The 19,908-nt window shown below is 41.8% G+C and overlaps 1 protein-coding gene across 1 annotated transcript in view; it reads left to right on the top strand.

The window, feature by feature from the left end:
* PTCHD1 (patched domain containing 1) overlaps positions 1 to 19,908 on the top strand; it is a gene marked incomplete at its 5' end in the record, with an annotated part of 52,623 nt that overhangs the window by 8,492 nt on the left and 24,223 nt on the right. The gene's annotated exons all lie outside the window — the stretch shown is intronic.

Below are 19,908 nucleotides of genomic sequence, written 5' to 3'. Positions count from 1 at the left end.
TGCATATGAGCATCATGTAGTGATTGGCCTATATGCTATGAATCAAGCAGGGGAAACCGATAGTATGTAGAACATCATAGGCTCCAGCTCCTAGGGGCCAAAGCACTTTCACTTCTCCCCAATGTATTTTTTGAGGGGGCTGGGCCCGCTCAGTGTTCAGAGGGTGTTCAACTCCGTCCCCTGGCTTCTCACAACACCACACACATGATGTCAGGACATCACGTCTGGGCCCCACTATCTTCATTAGAAGTTGGCTCCTCTGTAGAACATGCAGATTTGGAGTATTATTCTGTCTAGCTCAGTATTGTCTTCTAGCTGGCAGTATTCACCATCCTTTTTTGGAGATGGCAGGGATTCTGTTATCATTACATATTCAATTTGTTAGCAAATTGCAGGGCGAGCTCTAGGCTACTTACAACTAACTTTAAAACATACATAAATGTTAAAGCTAGCAACCATACATAAACATAGAAATTTAAAGTGGAGGTTGATCCATCAGAGTAAATGGATCTACCCAGTCCTGCATGCCTATGTTTAGAATTTTTTAAAACTGTATTGTTTTAGCACTTTGGTGTTTGCTACCCTGGGCTCCTTTAGGAGGAAGGGTGGGATAGAAATTTAATAAGCTCACCATGCCAGGCAATTGTATATATGCTTGAAGGAATGTCCAAAATATGATAAATATCAACACACACATAAGAGTGGCTGAGTGCCTATTAAGTTGGAAGTGAAACAGCCCCAACCAAAACAAAGTACTGGGGACTCTCTAAGTGTGACGGTAATTGAATTTGCAATTAAAAAGAAAAGATGCCCCTTAAAAATAAAAAAAAAAGCCTGACAAGGCCCTGTGACCCTCTAAGGAATGTTGAGGTAACAGATTTGGGAGTGGAGAAACTGGATGGGGGGGGGGGAGAGAACAGGGAATTGCCCTGCTTAACCCCCTAACCGCTGATAATAAGAGATGCAAGCTGTGACTTTTTTATATGTATAAAAAAACCACCATCCTTTCTCTGTAGCAAGCAGAGATGTTTCAAGAAGAATAAAGAAAGCCTTTTTCCCTTTCCCAGTCTCAAAATTACCATTTCTCTATACAGCTATAAATGCTGAGATTCCCAGGCTGGCAGACTGCCCCAAATCTGAGTCCTCTAGCATGATATAGCACAGCAGGGGATTGCCTCAGAGAGGTAGGATGGAATAAAGGGTCCTTTTTTTCTTCCCCCTCCTCCTGGAACTGGAAACACATCCAAACCTAAACAAACTACAAGCACAATTTGCAGAGACCTGAATTCCAAAGGGTGGGGATATGCTGGTCCCTGTTGTACGTAATAAGATTTGTGCTAAGTCACTATTAGCATCATCAGTGTTTTTCCCCCTCCCTTGGGCTCCACTGTTCCAGCTCCCTCACAGAAGGAAGCTAAACAACCCCCCTTCAATACGTTCTCCGTACTTTGCCAGCCACCAATGAGGCTCCTGAAAGCCAGGAGGAAGTCACTAGCCTAAGTGACCTCCTTGAACTCAGGTGCTGACGAACTCACTAGGGCAGAATCCCCAAAATAGATTTTGTTTTTGAAACAGCCTCTTAAGATTTGTCTTCTGGGATGCCTGCCACTGACATTTGCAACATTTCTCCCCCATCAAAGCTCCGAGGAGATAATTTTTCTCTTTAATGAGAGACCCTGAGGTTCTCCTGCAACAACTCTTGTATAATGACATGGCTCCAGGGGTGTGTGGCTTCGTAAAGAAAAATGCCTCCTTGCCAAAAGAGTTTTTAACCCTACCTACGTGCAGCACCCTCCCTCGTTCTTCTAACCACAGGTTGCTCTTTGTCCTTGGCCTCAAAGTCAATCTGTAAACAACAGAGGACAGAATTTATAGTTCCGCGGTAGTGTCACAAGTGTCAGGCTGTCATATCGGCAACATTTCTCTATTTTTGTCAGATTACTCACTCTGCTGGAACAAAATATATCCATCACGCTAATTTTATATGGCGAGCTATTTATTGCCACATGTCTAGTGACACAGCATAATTTAGAGTAACAATGTACCATATTTCCAAACAAAACACCACGTACAATGTTCTGAAAAGAGAAGCAAAAGAGAGAGAGAAATCAAATTGAAATGTTTTTGAAGCGGTCGAGGACAGACACACACTGCAGGGTTGAGGATGGGCAGGCTGTTGTATGAAATGCAGAAAATATCTATTTCACTACTGCCCCGTTTGGGATTAGTTTTATATAAACCAAGTAATCCCAATGTCCTTAATTCCAGATGAAGGCTAATTTTGGAATGCCTACTAAGATATAGCTATGCCACTTATTATCAATTGCAAACTCAATTCCTGTGGTGATGTGTTGGCTCCAGGTTGTTGTTGGGGTTTTGTGGGGGGGGGGGTTCCTTCGCCCCCTCCCCTCTGCATTGCAATTATCTGGTTGCTTTTTCTCTGCTTGTGGAGGAAAAAGGCAGACACATCAGCTGGCTGTGGCAGCTTTTGTTCCTGTTGCTCATTCCTGTTTCTTGCTGATGCTCTCCTCCTGGGCCAGAGGATCAAAGCAGGGTGTGTGGTTGGCAAAAGCAGAGCAAAAGCAGGGGCAAGGGGCTCCGGGGGTCAGCACAAGTGTGGGCCTCAGCAAGTGCCCGGCAGTGCCAGCCCCTGACGCCAGTCCTCTGGTTGTATGTGAAGCAGTTCTATGAAGCATGTTTAGAGTGCTATCCCCTGGCCGTAGATCATCTCCTCACTATAGGTGTGCATCTTTATTTTTTAAATGCTTGTGTTTCCTTTGAGCCAACAGGTGAAAAAAAATGGTTTCAGGATACAGAGAAGAGTGACTGAGGTAGTGAGCACCCAGCTCCCATTAAAATCAGTGGGAGTGTTTTCTGTTGTTCTGAGTCAGGAGTGGATTAGTTGAAATCTGCTTTGGGCTCAGGTTTTGCTGATGAACTTTCAGCTTCAGCTACAGAAAGCTCTTTTTGTGTTAGGCAGCTTAGTCTCATCAGGGTTTGGGGGTGTTGCTGTTGTTTTACATGGTGGGTTAATTTTATTTCTTTTATTTTTCGGCCATAGATTTGATTTTAGCACCACATTGTACAACCAGGTTTACAGGATTTCAGGGATTATGTAACTGTGCAAAGGGATGCTCCTGACCTCCTATCGGAGCAAATGCATGCAATTTGTTTACTTAAAAGGAACAGCATAGACTTCAATACTCTTTGTGTTTTGTTTGGATAATTTTTTTTAAAAGCATATTGTACCTTTGTGTATTGTGCTTTGACATTTGTGAATGCAATCAGATCGTTTCCCTTTTATGTTTTGAAGGAACTTGTTAATGGGACTGGGGAGAATCAAAATGATGTTCTTCCCCCCTTTTTATCTGCAGACTCCCCACTGTTCCCTATTTGTCTTTAGGTTTGCTGTGTTCTTTCAAATAAGCACCCTATAGCAGAGCCTTGAGAAGGACCGAGCCATCAGCAGTATAATAAAAACAACTAGGGATAGAGTCTTCTCTTCCAAGCAGAGACCGAGAGAAACTGGTCCAGTTGTCTATTTACAGTGCTATTTACACCAAACCATCTTTTCCTTACTCCCCAAAGCAACTTTTCATGTTTGTTAAAAATAATGTGCTTTAAAGGGGGGGGGGAGAAGAGTATACAACTATATTCAATGTATGTGCATGTGACACTTTTTAAAAAGGTGGATCATGCTCCTGGGGCATCCTTCTCCAACCTGGTGACCTGCGGATGCTTTAGACTACAACTCCCATCAGTCCCATCTGGCTTTACCAATGTTTAAGGATGATGAATGCTACAGTCCCACAATATCTGAAGGACCCCATGTTGAGAAAGGCTGTCCTGGAGCGCAGTGGGGTGGGGCAAAGTAGACTACTGAAACACTGTTTGATTTGCTAGCCAGGACAGCTGTCAAATGCATTGTGATGGAGTTAGAGAAGTAGAGGTGGAAGTGGGAGGTGGGGAGATGTATCAAAACCTGTTGGTAGGAGCACAATTGTTACAAGCTGATCAACTTTATCTGGTCTATCACGTGAACTGGCATGAATTCATCTGGTGTTATGGACATTTTGAAGGCCTTTTCATAAACAAACAGTTATTATCATTGTTGTTGTTGTTAATATTAATAATAATTATATCCCGCCCATCTGGCTGGATTTTCCCAGCAACTCTGGACGGCTTCCAACAAAAGATTAAAAATACAGTCCAACATTAGTCATTAAAAACTTCCCTAAACAGGGCTGCCTTCATATGTCTTCTAAAAATCAGATACAGTGGTGCCCCGCAAGACGAATGCCTCGCAAGACGAAAAACTCGCTAGACGAAAGAGTTTTCCGTTTTTTGAGTCGTTCCGCAAGACGAATTTCCCTATGGGCTTGCTTCGCAAGACAAAACGTCTTGCGAGTTCTTGCGAGTTCGTTTCCTTTTTCTTAAAGCCGCTAAGCCGTTAATAGCCGCTAAGCCGTTAATAGCCGCTAAGCCACTAATAGCCGTGCTTCGCAAGATGAAAAAACCGCAAGACGAAGAGACTCGCGGAACGGATTAATTTCGTCTTGCGAGGCACCACTGTATTTCTTTATTTCTTTGACATCTGATGAGAGGGCATTCCACAGGGAGGGCGCCACTACCGAGAAGGCCCTCTGCCTGCTTCCCTGTAACTTCGCTTCTTTCAGCGAGGGAACCACCAGAAGGCCCTCTACGCTGGACCTCAGTGTCCGGGCAGAACGATGGGGGTGGAGACGCTCCTTCAGGTATACTGCACCGAGGTCGTTTATTAATTAAATTTATGTACTACTCATCATCCAAAGATCTCAAGGTGGTTCACAACACAGTAGTACAGGATAAAAGCACAAAATAGATAGTTAAGCTAAAACAAAACGTACATAAGCATACCCTTGGAATTGTTATTGCTATAGGGGCATATATATGAAAAAGCATTATGTCAGAAATGGAGTCATCTGCATGAATTTTTCAGGAAGTGCTGGCCAGCAGGAGGAAACAGGGATAGGGTAGGTACCTTTTTACGGGCCAGGAACTCAGTAGCTGCAACACAGCTGCATAGTGTGCAGAGACACAGGTGATTGTAGGGATGGTGGCTGGAGTTCAGTAGACCTGGTGGGATTACTAAGAGGGCACATGAGCATGGCCAATGAGAGGGCATAGGGGTGTGGCAAAGTTCTGGTTCCCACCACCCTCTGCTATGGACACTTAAGCATCACTGTTTTACAAATAGTTAGCCTCTAACTAAACTGAAATAAATATCTTAGTTTGTTTCCCAAGGGGTCCCTGCTGTCACAAATGTTTCTCCACTGGGATAATGGTTGTGTTCTTTTTGACCTGTTCTGGTTCTCTCCCTGCCCTCCTGCTTTGCAAAGAAACAGCGGACACTTAAACATTGCAGTTATATTAGCACCTACCGGTAAGTGTCTCTCTTGGGTCCGAAGGGGTCTCTGTTGCCATAATTTCTAGTGTGGATTCATACCACAATAACTGCACAGTATATTGTACATAAAGGAACCCTACAGGACTGTTAACAAGGTATCCCATATAGATTTTTTATTTATATTTATATATTTTTGAAAAATAAACAATAATTCAACAACAATTCAAATTTAGCAGTCAATCAGTCAGCCTAGGACTCGCCTTCAGCCACCAAAGGAAGCATTTTAAAGCAATATCAGGGAGGCAAACAATATCTTGAACTCATCAGTTTTAAGTAACTAGCAACCGTAAGTGCATATATAAATTCTGCTTCTGTTTGCTACAGAAACATATTTATGGGGTTACCAACTTCTGATAAAAATACACATTTGTAGTCTTCATTCATTTATACGAAGGATTTTTATCCCATTCAACTGAAAAAGACTCCCAGAGTAGCTTAACGTGAACAGTAACAAGATAGTCCTTGCCCTCAGGCTTACAATCTAAAAGTCACAACACAAAAGGAAAGGGAATTTTATTTGGGGGGGGGGGGAATGGCCTTTGCAAAATATATTTTGTGAAATTGTTAGGGAAGCAATGTTTAATCAATTCACCAATTTGATTCATCAGTTAAAATTATTAATTCACTAAAATGGGAGCCCCTATTAATGACAGGTTTTTAAATACATGGTTTTTAATACCAATTCTTACAGGTACTGCAGGAGGCAAATGCCATTTTAAAAGAGATACTGATTGATTGATTGATTGATTGATTGATTGATTGACTGACTGAAAGAGAACATGACTACATTATGTAAGGCAAAGGAACATATAATTATTGCTTCAGAAGCATTGTTATTATCCATACGCAAGCTTACGAAACCAATGATTGATTTAAATCCATATGATTAAAGACATTTTAACCAATTAATCAGGTTACAACCCTATAAACTGAGTCACTGTGCTGTGGTCTAATATTGGTAGATGCAGGCTCAAATCTCTACTCAGCCATGAACCTTACTAGGTAATCTTTGGCCATTCTGCCTATCCTATCTCATATGGTTGTTGTGAGGATAAAAAAGAGAAGGGGTGGAACCATGATTTCTCCCTCAGCTCCTTGAAGGAAAGGTGGGATATAAAATGTAGTAAATAAAATGGGTGATGTCACAATACTTTGTGCGATGTTATAGTCTGATTGCATTCTCAATTTTCTGTCTCCCTTGGACACTCAACTCCAAGCTGAGCACTTAGAAGATAAAATATTGCCCTCCTCTTCCCATTCAGCACAGAAGTGGCAGATTATCCTTACAACTGAGACGTGTATTGTCCTTGTTTGAAACAAAGGGATAGCACCATGTAGACCTTATTTTTCTTTACACTGGAATGAAAAACAATCTTAGGGAAAGAATGATGAGATTCCCACAAAAGCAAACCTCATCTAGCCTAAGAAATATGTGGAGTAAATAAAGTTGGTGGAGAGATGAGATTTTGTAAGATTACTAATGCCCTTACTTATCCTTTGGCTCATGCCCGGTTCATGCCTACTGCTAGTAGCAGATGACTCATTCCTGTAGCAAGACCCTGCACTGCTGCGGTAAATATCTGAATACAGGTGCTACACAGATGGGGCCAGGAAATAATCAGAAGAAAAGAACATGTTTCACTCCCATAGTTCCTGCATCCAGCCTGTGGGATCTTGCCATGGAGAAGCACCACATATAATCACATGCTCCAGTCTGATCTCAGTTTCTGTGAATCAATCCCCACTTCTTTTGCCGATGTATATTTTACAAATGCACATTTTAGAGATAATTTAGCATGAATTAGATAACAGCTTTAAGCATCATTTTGCTAAGGCAATGTGAGGGTTTTTTTTATTTTTAAAAAAACAACCAGTTATGCAAATGTCGGTGTGAGTTGACTAATGTATTTGCCAGACTCTCGAGGCTCGCAGCTGTCATTTTAAAGAAAGATGCTCCTTAGGTAAACTTTCCTAGTGCCAGGGGCAACATTAGCACCTGTCATTTGTGGGCATATGTGAGAGCCTACTATTGATGTCTGCCTTGGGACACCCTTTGAAGAATATCTGGTCCCCAAAGGGTTCTTGTAACCCACTCAGGGAGTCCATGACACCATTCACATAAAAAAAACAAACTACCATAGATATACCAAAAGTTTAAAAAGTAGGGGGTTCACAGCTTGGCTTTTGAAAAACAGTACTTAGCTCATTGGGAACCCCCACTGTTAAAAGTCCCTAAGGTTTGGGGCGCTGTGGAACATTTAAGAAGTGGCTAGAGCCAGCTGCCCATTGCTGCTTAGTGCACTGCCACTGCAGCCAGAGAAGCCCACCAATGCCCAGTGGCAGGAAGAGGCCCAGAGGACACTTTGCCCAAGGCCCTCTCAAACCTGGAAGTGGCCTGGTCTGCTTGCAAGACTGGACAGCAGGTCTTTCTCTCTCTTTTTTTTTTAAATGATATTTATTACTTTTTTAACATTTCCAACACAAACAAAAAAAAAGGAAAAAAGAGAAAAAGAAAAAACAATGCAAATACAATACAAAAACGCTACATGAACTAAAAAAGCAAATAAAAACAAGCAAAAACATTTTAAAATCACCTCAAACATTTTCAATATCTTATATTTCATTCACTTATTTCCAGCGACCTCCTCCCACCTCCCTTTTTGTATTCCACTTCTATTATTTGTTTCAGCAATTCCTTTCCATCTTACTCTGTTTTCTGTTCTATAATTATCTTAACACATTCTTGCCATACTTTTCCTTTAATTTTCTATTAATCTATTTATACCTAATTCCTTATAACATTTCTACTAAAGCCATATAATTTCATTCCAACATTTTTCTAACATTCCTTAATTTTGCAATATCTCTATAAATAGTCTTTAAACTTTTTTCCAATCTTCTTCCACCGACTCTTCACCCTGGTCTCGGATCTTGCCAGTCATTTCCGCCAATTCCATATAGTCCATCAATTTCATCTGCCATTGTCCAACGCTTCAATGTTTTCAAAAAGCAACCATTCTCTCAACCAGCAAAAAGCAGATGGTTCACAGCAAAATGTAAAGGTCTAGCAGGGCAGGTCCTCCTCCTTCTTTGGCATCCATCCATATCTTAAGTTTTACTCGAGGCTTCCTGCCCTGCCAAACAACTCTAGGAGCATCCCTCTGCCACCTCCTGAAACCCTCCATCCCATCCAAAGCTTGCAGTGTTTGAGACAAAAGCAACATCCCCAACAACACAGCAGCCCTCATCCCCACCACAGTAACTCGGCCCAACAGTGACAACTTCTGATTTGTCCATATTTCCAAATCCCCCTTCTCTTCAATCCAACATCCTTCACAGTTATCCTTAAGCAGATTCACATTTTTGGCAGTCATATCAACCCCCAAATACCTCTCTTTCTCAACCAACGTTAGTATCGCCTCCTGAAACTCTGACAAGCTTTCCTTTTCCAATTCAGATAGGGCTCTGGTCCTCAAATTCATCCGTTCTTCTTTAAATTCAATCATAACGAATGTCACCTTATGTTCGTCAGGTTGTCTTTGTATGGATGGGACTCTCCTCTCCAGTTGTATTATTTTAGATTCAGCAGCAAGGGTTTTTCCCCTAACTTCATCTGCAGTTTGCCATATCAAAGTAGATTCCTGTGTCAGTTTCTGAGTGGTTTCTGAATTAGTATTCACCTTTTGTCCCAAGTTGTTTAAGCTTTCTACAGTTGAATCAATTTCAATACTTGCAACATCCAATTTCACATTTCTCGCATCTATTTTCTTGTGGAGTTGTTCCAGCGAATCGTTTATTTTCAATAATGCAGCCACTAAGGCCTCCTCTGTCGACATCCCGTCTGTTTTTTCCTTTCCGTTTGCCATAACACTTAAAAGATTCAAGGTCAATTCCAAAGTCTCACACTTTCTTATCTTGCAGCTGGAAAATCCCCTAGCCCAGCTCCTATCAAGTAAATTTCAAAAGCTTCCACTAGGGGAAAGCGAGTTGTATTTGTATCGGTCAGTATGTCCTCTTTTAAACACAGTTTCAATAATCCAAAATTAGTTTCAATTTTCACTTACTTTCCTCCTTTTTTAATAAAGTTCAGTAAGATTGTTTCAATTTTTTGTTACTTTACTCCTTTTTAAGTGCAGACGAAGACAATGGAAATAATGTATCTCTCTTATGCTAGCTGTCACCGAACGTTCTATTCGCTGTCAATGAACCTTCCAAGGCACGTCGATTTTACTGGCAGCCCGTTTCCAGGTTCGGAACGGTGGTATTTTAACTTCCTCACTCACTCCTGCAGGAATATACAATCCAAAGCCTCCCCCCTCTTCTCCTGCTTCCAAGGGGGGTTTAATATTTTTTACTGATGAGCATTTAGTCCTTTACAATGGGCTTTCCAAGACTTTAGCTTGCAGCCTCTTTGCCTCAGTCTAATTTCAAAAAGGGGAGGTGGACTTCCTGTTTTGAACCTCCCCCGTTTCGGTGCCAAATTAAAACGTTTAAAAATCCAATTCTTCACTCTACTCACAGGTAGTTGCTTTAAGATCAAATTGTCCACAGGAAAAAGTCAGCCCTCTCTGGCAACAGCTATGCGGCTTCGCTTCGTGGAAAAAGCAGTCGATCCGAAGCACCACGCCGCTCACCCCACATCGCTCCGGATCCCTGAAATCGGGTTTCCCCGCGAGTAGGGGAGGCGCAAAAGGTGCCCGCCGGATCCCACGTTCACAGGCTTCAACCACCTGTGATTTTTAGTGGGTCTCCGCCTTCGCCGTGGCGGCCAGACCCGAATTTCCACGAGGCAAATTCCTCCCGATCAGAGGAATTCCGCCATTGCCGGTGGCGCCAACCCGGAAGTCCGACAGCAGGTCTTTCTCTCACTGCCCTGGATTAATTTAGTGCAGAAGTAGCCAATGCGGTGCCCCCCCCCCCCATGATGCTGGACTGCAACTCCCACAAATGCTGGCTATTGGTCATGCTGGCTGAGGCTGATGGAAGTTGGAGTCCAAAACATCTGGAGGGGGCCACATTGGGTATCCCTGATGTAGTTACTGTTAGTATTTCATGCCTCCGATGCTGCAGATGAGTAAATCACATGCCTGTCTGGGAAAAGAATGTGAGAACGGTAGACAGTCTTATCTCTTCCGCTGTATATACTATTGTACCGTACTTTTGCTTTTACTTGTGTTTGCTTTCCCTCTCGGAGCTGGAGAGAGAGGACGCCATAATTCCTTTGTCTGTACAGTGGTACTTTGGGTTAAGAACTTAATTCGTTCTGGAGATCCGTTCTTAACCTGAAACTGTTCTTAACCTGAGGTACCACTTTAGCTAATGGGGCCTCCTGCTGCCACCGCGCAATTTCTGTTCTCATCCTGAAGCAAAGTTCTTAACCTGAGGTACTATTTCTGGGTTAGCGGAGTCTGTAACCTGAAGCATCTGTAACCTGAAGCTTCTGTAACCCGAGGTACCACTGTACTTAGTGTGTAAATAAATACGTAGATTAGCTGTATGATGTCTCACGCTTCTTGCTGTGTTATGCTAGAAGATTAGTGTGCATGTATCATTTGATATATGTCGCTGAAGCGCACTGGAGAAGAAGGGAAGTGCCTTTTCCAGAGCTGCGCATACCAGAGGACGCTCAGAGTATGGGGCTGCAGGGGCACCCCCAGGGTGTTTTCCAACAGTTACTTTGACAGTAGTGTATATTGAGGAGACAGGGGCAGAGGCCCTACTCTAGGGCAGTTTGTCCAAGTTGGGAGCAGGCGGAAGTGTCAGGCTTGGAAAGCAACGCTGTTCCTCCCCTCTTTATATCCAACTAGGAACTCTGGGCTGAAAAGGTTTTTCTGTGAGGACTGGGATCATTTTCAGATTCTGAGCAAGGCTGCACAGTAAAGGCTTATACAAAGTGATGCATTTTCCCCTCCCAAATCTATGTTAATCTGTGCCAGTTAATTATCCTGGAGTGCACTTTCAATCACTAACACCTATCAGTGTCACCACTCCTGTGGATGAAAGATAAATGAGAAGAAATGAATGATATATATTTAATAGATTCAAATGTTTGGTGCAAATTATCTGGCCTAGGGTGAGTTCTGGTGGCCTTCAGTCTGTAACTAAGCTTGGATGATGATGATGATGATGATGATGATCATAATTATTATGATTATTACTCTCATCTGTAACAGGGTTGGTCTGTAACCAGGATACACCAAACCATATTTTGATACTCCACATGTTTGCAAGTCTTAAACCATGAGGATTGGTGTGTTTTTTTCCATACACTGAAGCAGACCCCTCCTCATTAGACACCTTCACAAAGCTTTCATTATTTCCATCTACCTCACCCTGCTTTACCCTTAAAATCCTCTGCAGTACAAACATCATTCTGTTCCTGCATGCTGTCATTGCTAGACGTCTCTGTATTTTCTCCCTTGTATTGTATCAATTAAGTAGCAACTACTTGGAGAGAATACTTTTAAAGGAGCCACATGATAGTAGCAGAATGGACGAGTTCTCAGATCATCTCTGCCTCAGCAGACGACACTTACAATAGAGGCACAGGTGTGATTATAGTAGGACAGAATCCCATTCAACTTTAGCAGAGAGAGGGAGATAACTAGGTCTATTCCATCCATGTCAAAATCCCATTTTTAGAAAAATTAAAAATAGTTTACAGAGTTGCAATCGTGCATTAATGCATACGCTTTATTACTCATCGAAATTCTAGTACTCCTGGGACATCTATATGTAGATTGCCCTCCTCTGAAATGCATTTGGTCTTTTCCTTCAAGGAGTGGAGCTGGAATCACTCATTCTGCCTCTGTCCACTAAAATTATGACATTGGAATGGATCCACCTTCTGTGAATTATTTCAGACAGTGATTAATCTAACCTTCTTTCGTATCATTTGAGCTGTATTTCCAGGTGAGTTCAAGAGTGGGGGGTGGAGAGCAAGCAAGTTGGGACACAATGTTGTTGTTGTTTAGTCGTTTAATCGTGTCCGACTCTTCGTGACTCCATGGACCAGAGCACACCAGGCACTTCTGTCTTCCACTGCCTCCCGCAGTTTGGTCAAACTCATGCTAGTAGCCTCGAGAACACTATCCAACCATCTCGTCCTCTGTCGTCCCCTTCTCCTTGTGCCTTCCATCTTTCCCAATATCAGGGTCTTTTCCAGGGAGTCTTCTCTTCTCATGAGGTGGCCAAAGTATTGGAGCCTCAGCTTCAGGATCTGTCCTTCCAGTGAGCACTCAGGGCTGATTTCCTTAAGAATGGAGAGGTTTGATCTTCTTGCAGTCCATGGGACTCTCAAGAGTCTCCTCCAGCACCATAATTCAAAAGCATCAATTCTTCGGTGATCAGCCTTCTTTATGGTCCAGCTTTCACTTCCATACATCACTACTGGGAAAACCATACATTTTACTATACAGACCTTTGTTGGCAAGGTGATGTCTCTGCTTTTTAAGATGCTATCTAGGTTTGTCATTGCTTTTCTCCCAAGAAGCAGGCGTCTTTTAATTTCGTGGCTGCTGTGTCGTGGGACACAATAGAGACATGTAAAATTAAGCATGATGTGGAGAAAATGAATTGGACAGTTTTTTCCTCCTCTCCTAATACTAGAACTCAGGGCCATCCTAAGAAGCAGAATGTTAAAAGATTTGTAACAAGTGGAAGGAAGGAACGATAATGTTCACACTGCTATGGGGTGTCATATAAATGTAGCAAATACACAAATTACAAACTTGCAACCGCTTGCACTCATACTCTGTTAAGCTTAATAAGCCTTGGATTTGTTGAGGTGAATGAGAGGGAGAAATGGGCAAAAGAGCTCTCTCACAAAATATAGAAGAGGTTTTGCGTAGCAGCAGAAACCATTGCCTCACATAGGGACAGAATTTCTTCAAGGATAACTATTATTTTCTTTATTTTGATCCCTTAACATTTTTTAAACAAAAACAAAATCTAATATATAATTGGGGGGAAAGGGGGAAATTGCTCGGGGGCAGGAAGAAAACTGTGTGACATCCTGACACCAGGCAATGTTGTACAACCCTCAGTGCTGCAGTGTATTATTGAGATTGCAGTGTTCTTGTGTCTAAAGTTATTTATACTGAGTGAGCTCCTAAATTATGAGCAATGACTAAGCAATGCCAGCCGTTTGGGGTGTTGTTTTTTTTAGCTCAGTTACAAGTTCCTCATGGATGTTATTTTATCATTCATTGAATCTGTGCTTTCCAGTCTTCTTTTTTAAAAAAAAAACAATACTTTTTTGTTGACAACAATTATATGGAATTAAAAAAATAATAATCTTGATAAGTCCAAGCTGCTCCGTGGCACCATTTTCAAACCCCGCATTCACATTTAACAATTCTGTGTTGATTAAGTGTACACTAATGCCGCCCCAATTAAGCATCTTCCACTGTCATTAAACCAAAAAGTTTCCTGGGGAATTCTTTTAATATACTGTGTCCAAATGAATTAGCATGTAATGTAGTAATTCATTTTATAGCACCTTTCATGTTTAATATCAGACAAAGAAAAGGGGCATTGAAATGAATTCCTTGGAAAATGAATTATTGAAACTGAAATAATGAGTGAAAATTGAATGGAGCTTTGCAGCTGTTCGCAATGGGGAGGACTTGGGGGGGGGGGAGAAGTAGCTCCCCAGGTCTGAAATCTACTGGGTTTTCCTAATCATAATGAGTCAGCAGGTGTTGGCAAATGCTAGCAATAGGAGTTTTACTATTTTGCCATAATAGGCTGTGTCATACAGCTGCAAACACTTTCAGAGAGAAGGGCAGCAATTACTGGTACACCTAGTATTGCTAAATAACTATTTTTCACCCAGACAGTTTGGGAATTCAAGCTCTGTGTCCAGTCTTGTTCCAGCTGCTCAAAATCCGGGAATGGGTTGAGAACAGAGCAAATAGGGTTAGGGCAGTGTTTTTCCTTCTCCACCCAGACCTTGTTGTGGGTTGACCTTAGGGATAAGGGAGAAATTCAGTTGTGTTTGCATTTTGATGGGAAACTACCCAATTTGAACTTCTCGATTCAATACACAAATGAAAACCCAGTTTTCCTTCAGAATTCACACATCACATAATTTTATGCATTGGGGAAAATGTGTATTAGAAAATACATTTGCGAAAATAATATGCAAAAATTAAGGGAAATTGTTTTCAACAATGTGTATATTATGGTGACCTCTGCCCCTTCACTGGTTTTTGTCCCAAACATCCTTTTTTTAAAAGAAAAAAAGGAAGTGGCAGATAGGACTGCCTCTGGACTCCAAACTATGATTTCCATCCACAAATTGCTCCCCCACAGAGTTCCTGGCAAAGAGCAGGGGACAGGTTTACTTCATAGCCAGTGAAAGTGGAAGCGGATAAGACTTATACCAAGTCATTAACATTTTTAACTCTATTAATATAACAAAATTTATCTCAATTTTTTAAAAAAGGTCTTTCACCAAACCACATCTCTTATTTGCTTAAATTAGCAGTTCTAAGCTACGGGAGTGTCAGTTTGGCTGGATGGGCTTTTAAAAAATTTGTGAAACATAGCAAATGCCAAAAAAAAAACAGCAAGTGTTTTAAATTTTAGGCTCCCTTTGAGCTTGAAGCCCAGGGCCAATGGTCCTTGAACCAATGGCTTCAAGTTACGAAAGGAGATTCCGACTAAGCATCAGGAAAAACTTTCTGAAGTAAGAGCTGTTCGACAGTGGAATGGTCTCCCTCAGGAGGTGGTGGACTTTCCTTCCTTGGAGGTTTCTAAACAGAGGTTGGGTGGTAATCTGTCATGGATGTTCTATCTGATATTCCTGCATTGCTGGGGGGGTTGAACTATATGGGCCTTGGGGTCCCTTCCAACTCTACAATTGTATGATTCTATGAACCCTCTCAAGCCCCATTTCCTCTAAAGGCTAATAGGTGGGATGTCTGTAGTTTGTAGATTGTCAGTGGAAAGGAGATGTTCTGTAATGGGAATGCTACCTTTACAAACTACTCTACCACACAGGCTCTAAGATCAACACACAAGGATCAGACTTCTGCCAGCTAATCACTCTTCATCCCCATCTATGCAGTATTGCATTCTGAGAATCAGTATGCACATTTATTTTATACATACATTTATATTTGTCTGTGTGCGTGTGTATATATAAAATAAGAAAATTCCATCCCACCATTCTGTTGCTTCTTTACCACTCAGGGCAGCTAACAATTAAAATCAACAGTAAAATACAATAATGTTCTAAAAATACAATATAAAAAAACAGAGGCTATGTAATATAATCAAAGCAGAAACAGGTGCAGCAAATAAAACAAAGGCTTCAGATGAAATTCTGGCTTTGCTATCAATTTGAGGGAACTTTTACTAAAAGCAGTACAATAGAATAGCACACATCTAAAATGGCTCAAAATACAGCAGCAGTTAAGCAGTTTACAATCGTCCCAGTGTGTTCTGTTGGACTTACTCCCAGGTAAATGTGCATAGGATGCCCCGGAGCAATCCCAGGGCAATGTTACTTGCTAACTTATTGTTTACTTAGTAGTTCAATTTGTTAACCACCCTTCATTAGTAAGGATCCAAGGGTGGTATACAAAAGTATAGGTTGTTGGAATCTGTGTCTTGAGAGACAACAGAGTGCACTTCTGAGGTTGAAGTCAAACCGCTGCGTTAGCAACACCGAAGTGACCTCCTAGGGCGCAAGCCTGGGCAGTGTGTATGGCGGTCTTGGGCTGCCCAGATGACAAGACCCCCATCTCGGCCTCACTGATGTGGTCCAAGGGAAAGCACAGCAATATGTTTGGCACCAGTTTGACTGCAAGAGTTGCCAGAAGCAAACTCTGCTCCAGATTTGGGTAGGGCAGGTCTGTCCAACTGGTTGATCATGATCTACTGGTTGATCTTGGGATTTCCCTGGTCTATCCTGGTCAATCGTGGGATCCTGATGCCCCGGAAAATAGCTCAACAACTTTGGCTTCTCCTCCCCCAAAAAAGCTCAACAAGTTTTTTCCAGTCTCTTGGAAGTTGGACGTGCCTGGTGTAGGGTTTACTCCTGAGTCTTTTCTTCTCCTGAAGATATCCCACAAGGCAGTGGAGGTTTAGCACCAGATTTTTCCTTCTCCTAGATGGGCTACCTTCCCAGGTTGATGAGTCCCATCTGCCCCTCATTTCTCTCATTTCTTGAGCATTGGGCCCACTATTGGTCTCATTTGCTCAATCCACCAGAGCCTATCTTCACATGCAAGGGGAAGTCTGTAATTCACTGAGGGTTTGACACCCATTGGCTAACCTCACCTGCTTTAGCTGGCCAGTCAAAACTGTTCTCGGGATGTGGCTGCTGTCGCATGCTGACAGCTTCTGGGAGCCACAGGTGTATAGTATATATAGGTAAAATGACTGTTGCAATAAAAACATTAAAACCATTAATACTTCAAACGCCACCTTAATACTTGGAAATAGGTAACATAATGTTAAACAGATCTTACTTCCCAGTAATTGTTGTTAGGATTGCAGCTGAAGATGGCAATTATGTGCACACATAGAAAATGTCAAATTAAGCTTAGTGGAACATAATCGTGAATAAATGTTCAGAAGATTGTGTTGTAAATGTATTATCATGCAGTAGAATTCATTTAAACATGAATTTAAATCATATTAAGAGAACACAGCCACTGTAAGCTAGCTCTCTCTTTTCTTTTGGAAATTTAAAAATCAGTTTCTTATCTCCGCAAGTAGCCCATTTCAAAGTCTGAAAGAAAAAGTGTAGCAAAATTCAGAAATGTTGCCATCTTAATGGGACTCGGGGATTCAGCATCATAAAAACAATGGAGAAAAATGGGATAGAAAACAAAGACACATGTGGAATGCCCCACACACTGAAGATTTTAAAATATGCTGAAATGAGAATGGCAGCACAAAATGGGGGGGGGGGTCAGATACTTCATAATAAACACAATGTATACTTCATAGACTTACAATTTATATCAATAAACACATTTAGGCAAACACAGCTTTAAATGAGATCAAAGAGTGTCAAGATCTTTAAATAAATACTTTAAAAATGCCATACTTCCATAAAGTTAATTTTCACAATAGACCATTTACCAAAGTCCACTTTTGCATTAGCGGAACTTCCTTAACATTTGAAAATGGCTGCTGTTAAGAATCTTTGCACAGACTGGCTGCAGGAATGACAGACACCTTATACAAAGCAGCTGAGAGCTTTCTCAATGCAGTCAAACTATCAAAGCAATTTAGCAACACAAGGCAGGTTCAAGATCAATATGATGGCTCATGACCTTAGTACATATATTGTCAACTTTATTCCAAAACAATGAATTACATCATGTTCCCAGTATAAGAAATAGTATGTTCCAACTTGCCTGTCATCCCTCCAACTTCTGGGGTTAGAGATTTGTTATACCCTATCTAGCACAGTACACAGGACTGGCCTCAGACATTTTGCTGCTTGAGGCAAACGACAAGGTACCTTTCTCATCATCCCCAACCCCCATCATGCTTCCTTACATGTACAGAAACTGACAGCTGAATCTTAGTTCAAAATTGGTGATTTTGCAGCATCCTCAATTCCAACTGAGGGCTTCAGGCTAGTTTATGAGACACAGAGCAGGCTGCATGGCACACACAACAACCCAGGACTTCCTATACCCCATCATCTGCCTGAGGCAGCTGCGTCATCTGCCTAATGGTAGGACCAGCCCTAGTAATGCAACAATACCTGCAATTAAAAGGCAGAATATCATCTCGTTATTCCTTCTCCAAATGCCTGTTCTGATAATTTCCCCAATCTTTAGCTAGCCAAAAAAGAAGGAAGTGCATCTGTCGGGAACAAGATGAGTATTTAGGGGATGTTCAGAACACCCTTCAAATGTGGATCAGTACACTTATTACAGTGGCCGTACATCCTATGTTACAGAAAACAGTCCTCTGTTTGAAGGCTGTCAGAGGACCATCTTCTATTTGAAGTCCCATTAAATGATTAAAGAAAACCTAAGAAGGAAGCACAGGGACCTTGAAGTTACTTGTCAACATTTGGCCTTGGATAGCAGAAGGCATACAGGTCACCTAGTCACAGCCTTCTCCACTATAGTGAAAAGTATTTTACTTCTAATTATGGTAATTATTTCTAAATTTGCATGTAGATTAGCATATGCAACTTTGTGTGTGAAGTGCAAGTATCAAAATGCATTCCCAACCAATCAATATGCACATTGCTCTTTCTGAGGATGTAAAATTATGTAAAGCAGTCACTTGCAACAAATTTAGGGTGGTAGCCCAGCAGAGTCATTGGAGACCAATCAGAAGCAATATATTTACCCAGGGAGTAGTATGTTTCTAATCCAAATATTAGAATTGGCCGTCTCTAATAACTTATTTTAAAAATTCCTTACATCACTATCTAACACATAGCTCCCAGTAATGTGTTCTATTTAACAGGGATGGAAATGTTTGCACACACACACACACACACATACATGCGTATACACATATAGTGATCAGTATACTTGTTATAAAGGTAAAGGTAAAGGTACCCCTGCCCGTACGGGCCAGTCTTGACAGACTCTAGGGTTGTGCGCTCATCTCACTCTAGAGGCCAGGAGCCAGCGCTGACGGCAGACACTTCCGGGTCACGTGGCCAGCATGACGAAGCTGCTCTGGCGAACCTGCACCAGAGCAGCACACGGAAACGCCGTTTACCTTTCCGCTATAAAGCGGTACCTATTTATCTACTTGCACTTAAGGGTGCTTTCGAACTGCTAGGTGGGCAGGAGCTGGGACCAAACGACGGGAGCTCACCCCGCCGCGGGGATTTGAACCGCCAACCATGCGATCGGCAAGTCCTAGGCGCTGAGGTTTTACCCACAGCGCCACCCGCGTCCCTTGTATACTTTTTATACATTTAATATATTACATCCCTTTTACTTATAGTAGACAAACAACTTGCAATTTGAAACATGGTATCTTATCAGGGTTTTGATGAGAATATTATTATTATTATTTGAATTTATATACTGCCCTATTCCTGGAGATCTCAGGGCAGTTCACAGAATAAAATCAAAATATAAAAACCACAAAATATATAATCAAAATAAAAACAACCCAATAACACCCTCCCCCCCCCCCCCGGAAAAAAAACACATTTTAAAAGGGCATTGGATGTCAATCAAATCAACCAAAGGCCTGATTAAAAACAAATGTTTTTGCCTGGCGCCTAAAGGTGTATAATGAAGGCGCCAAGTGAACTTCCTTGGGAAGAGCATTCCACAGATTGAGAGCCACTGCAGAAAAGGCCCGTCCTCGTGTTGCTACCCTCAGGACTACTCGAGGAGGAGGCACACAAAGAAGGGCCTCAGCAGATGATCTCAGGGCCCAGGTAGGTTCATATCTGAGTGTGTGAACGAAAGAGAGCAGCCAAATGAGGCATGCAGTGTTTCTATATGCCAGCC

The sequence above is a fragment of the Podarcis pityusensis genome, assembly GCF_964106645.2.
Source record: "Podarcis pityusensis genome assembly, chromosome: 4".
In the NCBI taxonomy this organism is placed as follows: domain Eukaryota; kingdom Metazoa; phylum Chordata; class Lepidosauria; order Squamata; family Lacertidae; genus Podarcis; species Podarcis pityusensis.
The sequence above is the reverse complement of the archived record's forward strand: the minus strand, read 5'-3'. Positions and strand labels throughout refer to the sequence as shown.